This window comes from Anolis sagrei, chromosome 4 (genome assembly GCF_037176765.1).
Source record: "Anolis sagrei isolate rAnoSag1 chromosome 4, rAnoSag1.mat, whole genome shotgun sequence".
NCBI classification, from domain to species: domain Eukaryota; kingdom Metazoa; phylum Chordata; class Lepidosauria; order Squamata; family Dactyloidae; genus Anolis; species Anolis sagrei.
In genome coordinates this window covers 232,906,956-232,920,417 of record NC_090024.1, presented here as the reverse complement: position 1 = coordinate 232,920,417, position 13,462 = coordinate 232,906,956, and the positions used below count along the sequence as shown (strand labels likewise).

Below are 13,462 nucleotides of genomic sequence, written 5' to 3'. Positions count from 1 at the left end.
TTGGCCACCAAGTTCAAGGAGTGCTCTTCTTTGCGTTTTAATTTGGCACTTTTCTCTTTGGACTGCTTAATGATATATTAACCAATTTGAGACGCTTGAAAATCCAGCTTGGCTTTGGGAGTTCAGAGGGTGACAAGAAAAGGCCGGGCTGTGAAGAGAGTCACGCTTCCGCTGGCAGAAGGGCCCTCGACTTTCTCCACCTGTTACTGTAAGTGGTGTGGTTAATGAAGCAAAGAAACTGTTGCCAGAGCCATTTTTACAGTTCACTGCTGTTTGCATTTCAGCTGTTTTCCCGTTCCTCCCTTCCCTGGGCTTTTCCTGATGTGCCCGGGAAATTCAGAATGGCAAATATTTGCCTGGATCTCTGAGAAACGGTAAGATAAAAGTGGGAGCAAATGTGCAAAATGAGCACAATTGCCTCCCTTTGGTGTGCCTGTGAGAGAATCAGATTAACTGTAACAATAAACAAGGCTTCAGTGTGCTGACTTGGTCAGATACTAAATTACACTGGGAGCAGTTTTACTACAACCCAGAGACAATGTTTGAAAATGATACATTTTGGGATTACAGCTCTTCGCACGGCAGCCGGCCCTGCAGTTTGAAACTTTGATGAACTGTTTTCAAAAACCTATCACGGGGTTTTCTTGGCAAGATTTGTTCTGAAGGGGTTTGTTTTTGTTTTCTTCTGAGGCTGAGAGTGTGTGACTCACCCAAAGTCACTTGGTGGGTTTTCATGGCTGAGCAGGAATTTGAACTCAATGGCTCTCTGCTTTGGTTGAGGTTTAGTCTACAATCCTGCAGCAAGAATGGGGTACATCTACACTGCAGAGTTAATACAGATTGATGTCACTTTAACTGCCATGCTATGGAATCATGGGAGTCATCTATATAAATAAAAATGTAATGTCCGTTTGTAGGATTAACAGAACTCAAAAACCACTGGATGAATTGACACCAATTTGGACACAAGACACCTATCAGGTCAATGTATGTCCTTCATTCAAAAATTGATTTTGTCATTTGGGAGTTGTAGTTGCTGGGATTTATAGTTCACCTACAATCAAAGAGCATTCTGAACCCCACCAACATTGGAATTGAACCACCTCTCACTTCTGCAGGAGTCTACCGTGTACCATGCAGCTGTGGACAAGTCTACATAGGGACCACCAAATGCAGCATTGCCCAGACACGAATCAAGGAACATGAAAGGCACTGCAGACTACTTCAGCAGAGAAGTCAGCCATAGCAGAGCACCTGATGAACCAACCTGGACACAGCATTTTATTTGAGAACACAGAAATGCTGGACCACTCTCACAACCACCATGTCAGACTACACAGAGAAGCCACTGAAATACACAAGCATGTGGACAATTTCAACAGAAAGGAGGAAACCATGAAAATGAACAAAATCTGGCTACCAGTATTAAAAAAAACTCTAAAATCACAACAGCACAACAACAGAGAGGAAACAAACAAGGACATCTAATCACCTCTCAACAAATGTTTGCTCTCAGCACTGTCAAACCATTATGTGCTAATCAAGGTGGTCAGTTGAAACATTCACACCTAGCTCCAGCAGACAAGAGTCCGTTGTCCCACCCTGGTCATTCCACAGATATATAAACCCTTTTTCCTAGTTCCAACAAACCTCACTACCTCTGTGGATGCTTGCCATAGATGCAAGCGAAACGTCAGGAGAGAATGCCTCTAGACCATATAGCCCGAAAAAATCTACAACAACCCACTGTATCAGAAAAGCTGTAATGCCAACAAATGCTACAGGGAGGCCAATTTCAAGCTTGGGGAAACATTGTGAATCCTGTGTTATGATCTCATAATTGGTGCTCTCCTCCTCCCCACTCCCCCGCAACTTCTTACAGTATTAAATGAAATTAAAATTAATTAACGTCTTAAATCTCCAAGTGTTCTGGGCAAGTTACAACATTTTGTAGATTTTTTGGGGAAAAACACTGGCTGGGGTGGTAATGTGAGAAGGCTCAGCATCATAGCCTTTCTGCTCTGTATTATCCTGTTGATGTTTTCTTTGCATTTTAGGGAATTATCATGGAATTTGTTCTTCCTCATCCTTCCCTTCATTCCTAACTCTGCTGAGCCATATCATCAGCTTTATAAATTTCCCTGTGTGGTCCCTCTAGATCCCTCACAGTATGATTCTCACCCTCTTATAAAACAATGATTTTGAGCTTGACATATGAAATTGTTGGGATAAATTAAATTCTACAGTGTGTGAAAAAATGTGCATTTGGTCCACAGTGACCATGTTAATGCCACACACTTGGTTATTATATCAAAGCAAAAGCGGTATTGTCAGCCACTTTTCTCCTATGTGAGTTCACTTTGGTGTTAAAGGGCTGCCCTGCCATGTTCTTATGTGCTATACATCACATTATTTCTGTCCACAGAACTATTGCCTCTTCGTTCCACTCCCCCTGCATGTGAATATGCGTATGTGCACATTATACACGTATATTTTAATATGCCATTGATTATTTATTTATTTGCAGTATTTATATTCCACCCTTCTCACCCCGAAGGAACACGTATACGGCAAACCATGTCATTACACACTGACAAGACAGACAACTGTACATAAATAGAGGTATAATATAGACTTTCCCATCTTTGGCATCTTGGAGGCTGTGCTCGGTTCCAGCCATGGTGTGTGTGTGCTGTCGCTCCACTTCCCTGCCAAATAAATGTGTTTGTAAGCCTCCTTGATCGAATCACTAGCATTTTTCTGGCATTTCCTTATGGACGCCTTAAATACCTCCCCGCATAAGAGTAACCTATTTATCTACTCACATTGCTGTTTTCGAAACTGCTAGGTAGGTCTCTTTGCCAATATTGGGCCACCTTCTCTGATAGTTGTCATGCAATGTGTTGTGCATCTTACCTATGGCACAGAGTGGATGATCCATTAAATAGTGTGTAGTTATCATAGTTACAGACGCAGGTGGAAGCAATACAGATTCAACAGTGTCGCTATGAAAAGGAATCTGCATAAACTCAAAACATGTCTGTGTGGTATCACAACTGCTTTGCACAACTGGTCTTGTAAAGCGTTTGATGTGCATTGCCCTTCTGTGAGGCTGAGAGTATGTGACTTGCCCAGGGCGACCCATTTGCTTCCACGGCTAAGCAGAGATCAAACTCTTGGTTTCCTTGAGTCCTCTGCCAACATCCAGACTGCTATGCCACACTATACAAATAAATGTGGATGACAACCAAGCCTGATAATAAATGCCTCTCCAGATACTTTATTATTTAATAGCTGTGAACATAGTAAATATTTTATTTTACATCATTTGTTACAGTAACTCAAAACAGCTTGCAAGGGAAAATATGCCATTAATCCATATGTTCACACATGATGGAGGCTCTTTCTGTGGAAGCTTTTAAACAGAGGCTGGATGGCCATCTGTCAGGATGTTTTGAATGCAATTTTCCTGCTTCTTGGCAGGGGGTTAGACTAGATGGCCCACGAGGTCTCTTCCAACTCTATGATTCTATGAATTTTAACCACACCAGATAAAATGCAACTCTACTCTGCCAGCTAAAAAAGTAATCTAACTCAGAAATCAATCTCTTCTTAGAAATCAGTTGGAATTCACATCCAGGTAGCTGGATTGTGCTGTGAATCAACTAGAAATATTTGGAAAGTTGTCTCTTCTTTAAATCAGATGTATGAATAACTACTCACTGAGGTATGTAAATTGTTCGCTATGGTCCTGTAGCTTCATGTCACTCCATCACTATATAAACAGCACTGCTGTTAATCTGAATTTGGATTAGACAAGTGTTCAATGTGGCTGCACTGGACATTCCAAGGCAAAGCATTGTTGCATTGTAAATGGTATTAATTCAATGCCATTCTTTGTGGGTGCCCATTGTGATGTCATCATGTTTGCTTCTCATTTGATTTACAAAAGACATAAACTCCCAACTCAGTAGGAAGTATGGAGCAAGTGGGAGTGGGTCTCCCCTCTGAACAGTCTCTGCCATATTCTTCCAAACATTTTCTTCCAACAGCTGGTGTGCTTTAGAAATCCAATTGTTCTTATTTCAACTGGGAAAACATATGCAAGCGGAGAAGCACAGGTGGACAGAAAGCAGAGTGTAATCCAGACTTTTCTTTTCCTGCCTTTGCATTTATCATTAGTAGAACCTCGTGTTTCTTTAATATGTTTTCAGGCTGGGTTTATACAATCAAACTAAGCTTAATGTCAAAGCATATGGGGATGAAATTAGAACTGTGGCATTTGTTTTCACAGGGCTGCTGATTTATCTGTTTATTAAAATGCCACCTCCAACAAAGAGTGCTTGAGGCTGTACAGAAAAAGGCAGCATGCTGAATCTAACCTTTGAGAACCAAAGAGCTCCTTCTGTTTACAGAAAGAACTAGAACCCAGTGGAAGATTCCCAGAGGAAGGAAACAGCAAGATCCTATTTCCCTTTCTTTGTGTCACTCCAAACATCAACTTCCAATCTGTTCTGGAAGGTAGCCCACACTTTGGAACAACTTAAAAGGTAGTACTCCAAATGTTGTTGTTGTATATCTTCATGGTATTTCCAAGTTACGACAAACCTAAGGAGAATATAGCATGGGTTTTCAAGGACTGAGAGTATGCGACTCACCAAAAGTCACCCAGTGGGTTTCCGTAGCTAAGCATAGAATTGAACCCTGGCCTCCAAAGTCATAATCCAATGCTCAAACCACGATGCTACACTGTCTCTCCACAAGATTGCACACCTCAGGATGCAGGAACAGTGGTCAGTCCTATATTTGTGAAATGTGAGAGGACAGCAGGGTTTTGTGTGACTCACCTAAGGTCACCCAGTGGGTTTCTATGCTGTTGCTGTTCATTCGTTCAGTCGTCTCCGACTCTTCATGACCTCATGGACCAGCCCATGCCAGAGCTCCCTGTCGGCCGCTAACAGAAAAATCAAACCCTGATCTCCAGAGCCATAATCCAACACTCAAACCACTACAGCATCCACACCTTCCAACAATTCACCACTGAAAATATTTCAAATGTTTAAAAGCAGTGCTTTTGGGTTTTGAAAGATTAGCAATTTACAAGAAATGTTTCCCGGGGGATGCCCAGCTGTGTTTACTCAGTCTTCGAGGAGGATCGAAGGTTGAACACTGTGAAAGCCACCCACTACATGGCTACCAGCCTCCTCCTGGTAGATACAAATCAAGGAAAAGCTTTATGAGAACTACCACTCCTCTTGGCATCCCCCCAGCAACATCAAGGGTATCCCTCTGGGCAGCTAATCCAGGAAATCCCAACTGGATGTCCCCGTGCAAGGGTCTTCCTCCAGGAGCAAACCAAGAATGGGCAACTTGGAAGTTCTTGAACAGACTCAGAAGTGGAGTGGGCAGATCAAAAGACAATATCCTAACAAATGCGGAGGACCTGATCGATGCGGTTGAAGTGGTAGGATCCTTAGGGGCAAGTGACCATGTGCTCCTGCAATTTGAGGTACAAAGGAAGGCCGAAACTAAGACAAGTCAAACCCGCATTTTGGACTTTAGGAGAGCTGACTTCCAAAAAATGAAGGAAACGCTGAGCAGCATTCAGTGGACACAGATACTAAAAGACAAGGGAGCTACGGATGGATGGGAATTTCTCAAGAGTGAAATACTCAAGGCGCAATTGCAAACCGTGCCAACAAAAAGAAAAAATAGGACAAGTGCAAAGAAGCCAGAATGGATGTCCAAAGAACTTCCAACTGTGCTAAGACACAAAAGAGACATGCACAAGAAGTGGAAAAAGGGAGAAATCACCAAAGAAGAATTCAAACAAATAGCCAACACCTGTAGGGAAAAGGTCCGCAAAGCTAAAGCAAAAAACGAGCTCAGACTTGCCAGGAACATTAAAAACAATAAAAAGGGCTTCTATTCTTATGTCAGTAGAAAAAGGAAAAACAAGGAGGCGATAGGACCTCTTCGAGGAGAAGATGGGGCAATGCTGACAGGGGACAGGGAAAAGGCAGAACTACTTAATGCCTTCTTTGCCTCGGTCTTCTCACAAAAAGAGAGTCTTCAACCTCAGCAAGTTGGAGTGGATGAGGGATTGGAGGACATCCAACCCCAAATTGGGAAAGAAGTCGTCCAGGAATACCTGGCCGCTCTTAATGAGTTCAAGTCCCCAGGGCCAGATCAACTACACCCAAGAGTACTGAAGGAACTAGCGGAAGTCATTTCGGAACCATTGGCAACCATCTTTGAGAGTTCTTGGAGAACGGGAGAAGTTCCAGCAGATTGGAGGAGGGCCAATGTGGTCCCAATCTTCAAGAAGGGAAAAAAGGACGACCCAAACAACTACCGTCCGGTCAGCCTCACGTCGATACCGGGCAAGATTCTGGAAAAGATTGTTAAGGAAGCGGTCTGCAAACACTTAGAAATAAATGCAGTCATCGCTAATAGTCAACATGGATTTATCAAAAACAAGTCATGCCAGACTAATCTGATCTCTTTCTTCGATAGAGCTACAAGCTGGGTAGATGCGGGGAATGCCGTGGATGTAGCGTACCTGGATTTCAGTAAGGCCTTCGACAAGGTCCCCCATGACCTTCTGGCAAGGAAACTAGTCCAATGTGGGCTAGGCAAAACTACGGTGAGGTGGATCTGTAATTGGTTAAGTGGACGAACACAGAGAGTGCTCACTAATGCTTCCTCTTCATCTTGGAAAGAAGTGACAAGTGGAGTGCCGCAGGGTTCCGTCCTGGGCCCGGCCCTGTTCAACATCTTTATTAATGACTTAGATGAAGGGCTAGAAGGCATGATCATCAAGTTTGCAGACGACACCAAATTGGGAGGGATAGCCAATAGTCCAGAGGACAGGAGCAGAATTCAAAACGATCTTGACAGATTAGAGAGATGGGCCAAAACTAACAAAATGAAGTTCAACAGTGACAAATGCAAGATACTCCACTTTGGCAGAAAAAATGAAATGCAAAGATACAGAATGGGGGACGCCTGGCTCGAGAGCAGTACGTGTGAAAAAGATCTTGGAGTCCTCGTGGACAACAAGTTAAACATGAGCCAACAATGTGATGTGGCGGCAAAAAAAGCCAATGGGATTTTGGCCTGCATCAATAGGAGCATAGTGTCTAGATCTAAGGAAGTAATGCTACCCCTCTATTCTGCTTTGGTTAGACCACATCTGGAATATTGTGTCCAATTCTGGGCACCACAATTCAAGAGAGATATTGACAAGCTGGAATGTGTCCAGAGGAGGGCGACTAAAATGATCAAGGGTCTGGAGAGCAAGCCCTATGAGGAGCGGCTCAAGGAACTGGGCATGTTTAGCCTGAAGAAGAGAAGGCTGAGAGGAGATATGATAGCCATGTATAAATATGTGAGAGGAAGCCACAGGGAGGAGGGAGCAAGCTTGTTTTCTGCTTCCTTGGAGACTAGGACGCGGAACAATGGCTTCAAACTACAAGAGAGGAGATTCCATCTGAACATTAGGAAAAACTTCCTGACTGTGAGAGCCGTTCAGCAGTGGAACTCTCTGCCCCGGAGTGTGGTGGAGGCTCCTTCTTTGGAAGCTTTTAAGCAGAGGCTGGATGGCCATTTGTCAGGGGTGATTTGAATGCAATATTCCTGCTTCTTGGCAGGGGGTTGGACTGGATGGCCCACGAGGTCTCTTCCAACTCTTTGATTCTATGATTCTATGATTCTATGATTCTATGAATTTGGCAAATGGCACTACCTAAAAGAATCCCACAACTTGTGTGACTGTGGAGCAGAACAGACAACTCTGCATCTGTATGCTTGTCCACTATGCCCTGCCTCATGTACAGAAAGAAAGGAAGAATTGTTGGAGGCTACAGACAATGCCATTGCTGTTTTCCCTTTTTGGTTAAAAGATATTTAGCTGCCTGTGCACCTTCTATTTTTATCAGTTTTATACTAATTTATGCAATGCTTTTGATACAAAATAAACAAATCACTGAAAACATCACTGAAACCCTTCCTGAGAGCAAGACTTCTTTGACTGTGGAATATGCTGCCTCAAAGTGTAGCGAAGTCCCATCTGAAGTTTTTGAAACAGAGGCTGGATGGGCATCTGTTGGGAGGACTTTGGTTGTGTGTTCCTGAGTGGTAGAATAGGGGTTGGACTGGATGGCCCTTGGAGTCTCTTCCAACACTATGTTTCTGTAATTCTATGAAAAAATATCACATATGGCATTCAATATCAGAGCATGGTCAAGTCATTCGTAAGTAAAAAAATTCACAAGCCTGGAGGGCCTGCAGCAGCTTGCTTTCACACCTTCTTCTTCTCTCTTTTTGAATCCAAATTCCTTATATATTTTGAGCTCACTAGTTGAAAATAATACGAGGGGGGTAGATGGGATGTGGGGTGAGAAGCTGGGACATTTTGAAAACATCTGAGAAACTTGAATGACTGAAGATTAAGGGTGCATCTACACCAGGCATGGGCAAACTTGGTCCCTCCAGGTGTTTTGGACTTCAACTCCCACAATTCCGGTAGGCTGCTAGGAATTGTGGGAGTTGAAGTCCGAAACACTTGGAGGGCCCAAGTTTGAACATGCCTGATCTACACTGCAGAAGTAATACATTTTGGCAACATTTTAACTGCAATGGCTCAATTCTATGGAATGATGACATTGTCATTTTACATGTTTTTTTAAACTTTCTTTGTCAAAGAGTGGTAGTGCATCACCAAACTACAACTCCCCTTATTCCACAGGTTTCAGCCATGGCAGTTTAAATGGGGTTAAACGGCATTAAATCTACAATGTGGATGCACCCTCATCAGGGATGTCAAATTGGGACAGTTGGAGGGCAAACTGCAAAGGGCAGGAAGGGTCAGAGAAAATTGATGTCATGTTCATTCAGTATTCATCTTGTTGTTTTTATGTGCCTTTGTGTCCAACTCTGGCTTGTGGTGAACTTGTCCTAGAGCAGTGGTTCTCAACCTGTGGGTCCCCAGGTGTTTTGGCCTACAACCCCCAGAAATACTATCAAGTTTACCAGCTGTTACGATTTCTGGGAGTTGAAGGCCAAAACATCTGGGGACCCACAGGTTGAGAACCATTGTTAGAGTATCTTGAGAGAGAATGCTTAATTGCTCACAACTACACATCCTAGGACTCCATAAGATGACTACATGATTGCATTGAGTTCCATTGGCTTCCTGCAGAAGCAGTACCTATTGAGCTACTCACATTTGAATGTTTTTGAACTGCTAGGTTGGCAGAAGCTGGGCCTAACAGAGGGAGCTCACCCATCTCCCCGGATTTGAACCGCCAACTTTTCAGCAGCTCAGCAGTTTAACCCGCTGCACCACCAGGGGGGCCTAATACCCATAATACAGGGATAATAATTACTTCTATTGTAAAACTTTATTTTGAACCTGTGACATGTGTAACCCAAATGTTCAAGTTGTTCTGATTGTTGTCATTTGTCTTCTTATTGGCAAGAGCTGAGTGGTCTAAAAATGCAAGCGATTACTTAATTAAGTGCGAGAAAGCAACTGTTTGTATCTGTGTTCAAGAGAAACAAAACAAAACTACCCAGGGCTTAGTATGGAGCCAGTTTGGGGGCTACCCTGAGACAGGCATGTGCCCATGCGTCATGCGCAGCACAGGCTTCAATGAAAGCTATTTGGGCCTTCGCCAGGTAGACAGGCAGCAGAAATGAAAGGAACACCTGTTCTGGCTTTGCAGAGAGAGCCTGAAACGGCCTGATTACAGGGGAAGGCATTGTCTGACCTTAAGAGTTAATTGCATTTTCTAGTGACAAATAAAGAGGTCTTTTCCCATTGGGTTCTGGACATGTTCATTCTGAAAAAGATGCACTGCAAAGGACCTGAGAAAATTATAAAAAGGAGAAAACTTTCAATCAATGTGGCAAAGTTTGCCAAAAAAATTCACACTATCTCTTCCTTGGTCTATTCCTTAAACAAACAAACAAACTTCTCATGCAGCACCAGGAGGCTGAAGTCTTCATGGGTAATTAACAAATATATTTCAATTATTTAAAAAAACATTTTATTGATATAGTTTTATTAAATTACAAGAAAAATACAACAATAATAATACAATTTACTTTATTTGGAGATCCCAGTAGTGCAGTGGGTTAAACTGCTGAGCTGCTGAACTTGCTGACTGAAAGGTCAGCAGTTTGAATCCGGGGAGTGGGGTGAGCTCCCACTGTTAGCCCCAGCTTCTGCCAAGCTAGCAGTTCAAAAATATGCAATTGTGAGTAGATCAATAAGTACCACTCTGGTGGGAAGGTAATGGCGCTCCATGCAGTCATACCAGCCAAATGGCCTAGGAGGTGTCTATGGATAGTGCTGGTTCTTTGGCTTAGAAATTGAGATGAGCACCAACCCCCAGAATTGGACATGACTAGACTTAAAGTCATGGGAAATCTTTCCTTTACCTTATACTTTATTTATATTCTGCTCTATCTCCCCAAAGGGACTCAGAGCAAATTACAGAATACATATGTGGCAAACATTCAATGCTGTTATACAATTAACAAAGACTGATGATACATAGACAGTGGCTAGGCTTCTCTCATTTTAATTTCCAGCATCTGGAGGCTGTGCTCAACTCAGCCATGGGGAGGTCCTGTTGTCTCATTTTTCCATGCTGAGGAACCTGCTGTCCATGGATGCCTTCATGATCGAATTGCTGGCATGTCTTCAGGGGCGTCTTTTACCTCCCCGCCATAGTGGTACCTATTTATCTACTAACATTTCTGTATTTATTTATTTGCTAACCATCCCCTGCCACGCGTTGCTGTGGCCCACATGGGGGTTCTGTGTGGGAGGTTTGGCCCAATTCTATCGTTGGTGGGGTTCATAATGCTCTGTGATTGTAGGTGAACTATAAATGCCAGCAACTACAACTCCCAAATGTCAAGATTCTATTTTCCCCAAAGTCCACTTTTTAATGCTCTGAATAGTTAATTCAGAGGAATTCAAAAAAGAGAAAGAGAACACACACCTTTATTCTGAGTCATTTGTTCTGTTAACACTTGATGTAGTTTTGCAAGGTTTTCCAAACCTTGATCATCCCTTGTCGGGAATTCCAAAATCTGAAACACTGAAAAATCCAACATTTTCCACATGAAATAGTGACACCTTTGCTTTCTGATGGTTCAGTGTACACAAATTTTGTTTCATGCATGAAACTATACAAATCAGTGACGTCCAGGTTTAAATCCATGTCCATTTACATCGTTAAGATTTTTGGCATCTCATTCAGTCTTTATGAAAAGAGAACTTTCCAATCCTCAAATATAGGACATTTCTAATAATAAGGGGCACCCTCTAGCTCAGGGGTCCCCAAACTATGGCCCGCGGGCCGTATGCGGCTCGCTGAGGGCATTTCTCCGGCCCGCATGGCGTGGCCTGGCCTGGCCACGCCCACCCGGCGCTGCTCCGCCCATCGCAGGAACCCTCTGCTCTGGCCCTTATGCTCATGTGAGAGGCAGAAGCCTTTTGTAGTTTACCTGCCTCCTTGGAGACCAGAGCGGCCGGAGCAGAGGGTTCCTGCAAAGGCCGGAGCGGTGCTGGATGGGCATGGCCAGCGGCGCCGGGTGGGCGTGGCCAGGGAACGCTGGCATTCTCTGGCCACTCCGCTCCAACCATCACTGGAACCCGCTGCTCCGGCCGCTCTGGTCTCCAAGGAGGCAGGTAAACTACAACTCCAAAACCAAAGGACACTGCCCACCAAACCCTTCCAGTATTTTCCGTTGGTCATGGGAGAACTGTGTGCCAAGTTTGGTTCAATTCCACCGTTGATGGGGTTCAGAATGCTCTTTGATTGTAGGTGAACTATAAATCCCAGCAACTACAACTCTCAAACGTCAAGATTCTATACTCCACATACTCCACAAGATTCTATACTCCCCATACTCCACAAGTATTCACATTTGGGCATATGGAATATCAGTGCCAAGTTTGGTCCAGATCTATCATTGAGTCCACAGTGATTGATGGAGGCAGGTGAACTACAACTCCAAAACCAAAGGACACTGCCCACCAAACCCTTCCAGTATTTTCTGTTGGTCATGGGAGAACTGTGTGCCAAGTTTGGTTCAATTCCACCGTTGATGGGATTCAGAATGCTCTTTGATTGTAGGTGAACTATAAATCCCAGCAACTACAACTCCCAAATGACAAAATCATTTTTTTTGAGTGAAGGATATACATTGGGTTGTTAGGTGTCTTGTGCCTAAAATTTGTGTCAATTCGTCCAGTGGTTTTTGAGTTCTGTTAATCCCACAAACAAACATTACATTTTTATTTATATAGAAGTGTGGGTCTTTGTTTTTTGATTTGGGGGGGGGGGGGTTGCACTGCAATTAATATATGTGCAGAGTGCATAGGAATTCATTCATTTTTTTCAAATTATAATCCGGCCCCCCAACAGTTTGTGGGACTGTGACCCGGCCCTCTATTCAAAAAGTTTGGGGACCCCTGCTCTAGCTCTTATAAGGGAAGGCTTTCTGGCCCTTCATTAAGGTAGACAGAGTGTGTGTATGTGCACAGCACCTAGCAATTCTGAATAAACAAGCTATGGTTTTATTGGACAAATTCCCACGAGGCTAGGAAAGCTTCTTAGGGTACTATGATGACACAGAAATAAGCTCATTTTACCTTCTTTTTGGTAGAGTATGGACACATCACGAGAAGACATGGATCACTGGAAAAGAAAACAATGTCTGTTAAAGAAGAAGAAGCAGGAAGAGTGAAAGATGGCATTACAGATGGACAGACACAAGCACGGAAGATAGCCACAGCTCTGAGTCTTTAAGAGGCGAGCAGTGTAATTGAAGATGGGAAGACTTGGAGGTCTCTCTTTCAGGGGGTGGCCATAAATTGAAATTGACTTGAAAGTAGCTAACAACAAAAACAAAAACATTCCCTGCTTCTTACATCCTTGCCAGATTTATAAAAGCAGACTTTGGAGAGTGAGTTAATGATTTCTTTTCTGATTTCTCAAACCATCAATAACATATTAACTCGTTTCCTTTAGCAGGAAATAACCCTGGTCACTAACAGTCCACTTGTGGCTATAAGACTGACTTGCAGAGGGACAGAGAGAAAGAGAGCAACAGAGACAGAGAGAAAGGCCATGTTTATTTGTGCTAAATAGGCTGAACTGTATTGTTAACAGGTGCTGTCCAAAAGCTAATATACACCAAATATTTTTTTGTGTGTTTTGCTTAGATATAACCCCTTAGAAGGTTCAATATAACTCAAATCATTGAAAAGTTAGCAAAAGAATATTTGATGGTATAATATGCTTCAGTCTTGTATCACAATTCAATGGGGTGGAAATGGTGGAGTATCTTTCATGTTCAACCATGATCTACTTCACACTCTCCAAATATCCCAATTTGGCAGGAAATGTCCCAGGCCCCCTCCACACAGCTGTCTAAAATC

The 13,462-nt window shown here is 43.1% G+C and overlaps 1 long non-coding RNA gene across 1 annotated transcript; it reads left to right on the top strand.

The window, feature by feature from the left end:
- The first annotated feature begins 225 nt into the window (after positions 1-225).
- On the top strand, positions 226-12,991 carry LOC137096839 (uncharacterized). The gene is made up of 2 exons (XR_010909769.1): positions 226-374; positions 12,688-12,991. It is a non-coding gene; the product is annotated as an uncharacterized lncRNA (long non-coding RNA).
- The last annotated feature ends 471 nt before the right edge of the window (positions 12,992-13,462 follow it).